Genomic DNA, 2,547 nt, shown 5'->3' with positions numbered 1-2,547 from the left:
AAAAAAAAAAAAAAAAACCTATGGGTCAGTATCATCAATGAATATTGATGCAAAAATTCTCAACAAAATACTAGCAAACAAAATTCAACAATGCATTAGAAAAATCATTCATCATGAGCAAGTGGGATTTGTCTCTGGGATGCAAGGATGGTTCAACATATGCAAATCAATTGAGTGATACATCATATGAACAGAATAAAGGATTAAAAACAATATGATCATTTCAATTGATATTGAAAAAGCATTTGATAAAATTCAACATCCATCACGATTTAAAAAACTCACAAAAATCTGGGTATAGAAGGAACATATGTCAACATAATAAAAGCCATATATGATAGACACACAGATAGTATCATACCAAATGGGGAAAAGCTGAAAGCCTTTCCTCTAAGATCTGGAACATGACAAGAATGCCTGCTGTCACCTCTGTTAAGTAAAGTTAACTTTACTTAACTAAATTTATTTATCAGTTCTAATAGCATTTTCATATGCCAAGAGTGAACCATGTGAAAAATAAATTTAAAAGGCAATATCATTTACAATAGCCACACATAAAATTAACTACCTAGAGATTAACCAAAAAAGTGAAAGATCTCTGTAATGCAAACTATAAAACATTGATGAAGGAAATTGAAGAGGACACCAAAAAAAAAAAAATGGAAAAATATTCCATGTTCATGGATTGGAATAGTCAATATTGTTAAAATGTCCATCCTTCCCAAAGTATTAATAATCTACAGGTTTAATGCAATCCCTATCAAAATACAAATGACATTCTTCACAGAAACAGAAAAAAAAATTATAAAATATATACAGAAACACAAAAGACCCAGAGTAGCCAAAGCAAAAAGAACAAAGCTGGAGGCATCACATTACCTGACTTCAAGTTATACAATGGAGTTATAATAATCAAAACAGCATGATACTGGCATAAAAACAGACACATAGACAAATAGAATAGAAGAGGGAACCCAGAAACAAATCCATACACCTACAGTGAACTCATATTTGCCAAGGTATGAAGAACATACGCTGGAGAAAAGAAAGTCTCTTCAATAAATGGTTTTGGGAAAACTAGATGTCCAGATGCAAAAGAATGAAACTAGATCCCTATCTCTTGCTATATATAAAAATCAAATAAAAATGGATTAAAGGCTTAAATCTAAGACCTAAAACTATGAAACTACTACAAGAAAACACTGGGGAAAATCTCCCGGATATTGGTCTGGGCAAAGTTTTCTTGAGCAATACCTCATAAGCATAGACAGCTGAAGCAAAAATGGACAAATGGGATCACATCAAGTTAAAAAGCTTCTGTACATCAAATATACAGCCAACAAAGTGAAGAGAGAACCCACAGAATGGGAGAAGATATTTGCAAATTACCTTCCCCCCACAAAGGATTAATAACCAGAATATATAAGGAGCTCAAACAACTCTATAGGAAAACAAATCTATTCAATTAAAAATGGGCAAAAGATCTGTATAGACATTCTTCAAAAGAATACAAACAAATGACAAACAGGCACATGAAAGGGTTCTCAACAATACTTCATTGGAGAAATGCAAACCAAAACTACAATGAGACATCTCATCCCAGTTAAAATGGCTTATATCCAAAAGACAGGCAATGACGAGTGCTGCAGAGGATGTGGAGGAAAGGGAACACTTGTACACTGTTGGTGGGAATGTAAATTAATATAACCACTATGGAGAACAGTTTGGAGGTTCCTCAAAAAACTAAAAATTGAGCTGCTCTATGATCCAGTAATCCCACTGCTGGGTAAATACCCTAAAGGAAGGAAATCAGTCTGTGGAAGAGATATCTGTACTACTGTTTTTGTTGCAGCACTGTTTACTAAGGTTTGGAAGCAATATAAGTGTTCATCGATAGATGAATGGATAAAGAAAATATGGCACATAAACACCATGGAGTACTAATCAGCCGTAAAAAAGAATAAGATCCAGTCATTTGCAACTCCTGGCTTGAACTGGAGACTATTATGTTAACTGAAATAAGCCAGGCAACAGAAAGGCAAACATCACATGTTCCCAATTATTCGTGGGTCTAAAAATCAAATCAACTGGACTCATGGATATAAAGAATAGACGGATAGTTACCAGAGCTTCAGAAGGCTAGTAGGGGGTTTGGGAGGAGGTGAAGATAGTTAATGGGTACAAAAAAGATGGAAAGAATGAATAAGACCAACCATTTAATGGCACAATAGGATGACTATAGTCAATAATAACTTAATTGTATAGTTAAAAATAAAGAATGTAATTAGATTGCTTGTAACTCGGAAGATAAATGCTTAAATGAATGGATACCCCATTCTCCATGATGTGCTTATTTCACATTGCATGCCTGTATCAAAACATTCATGTACCTCATAGATATATACACCTACTATGTACCCATAAACATTTAGAAACAATTTAAAAATTTGAAAAAGATGTCCAACAAGCATATGAAAAGATGCTTAACATTATTAATCATCATGGAAATGCAACTCAAAACCACAGTGAGATATCACCTCACATGCG

Source organism: Cebus imitator, unplaced genomic scaffold (genome assembly GCF_001604975.1).
Source record: "Cebus imitator isolate Cc_AM_T3 unplaced genomic scaffold, Cebus_imitator-1.0 Scaffold65, whole genome shotgun sequence".
Classification (NCBI taxonomy): Eukaryota; Metazoa; Chordata; class Mammalia; order Primates; family Cebidae; genus Cebus; species Cebus imitator.
The sequence above is the reverse complement of the archived record's forward strand: the minus strand, read 5'-3'. Positions refer to the sequence as shown.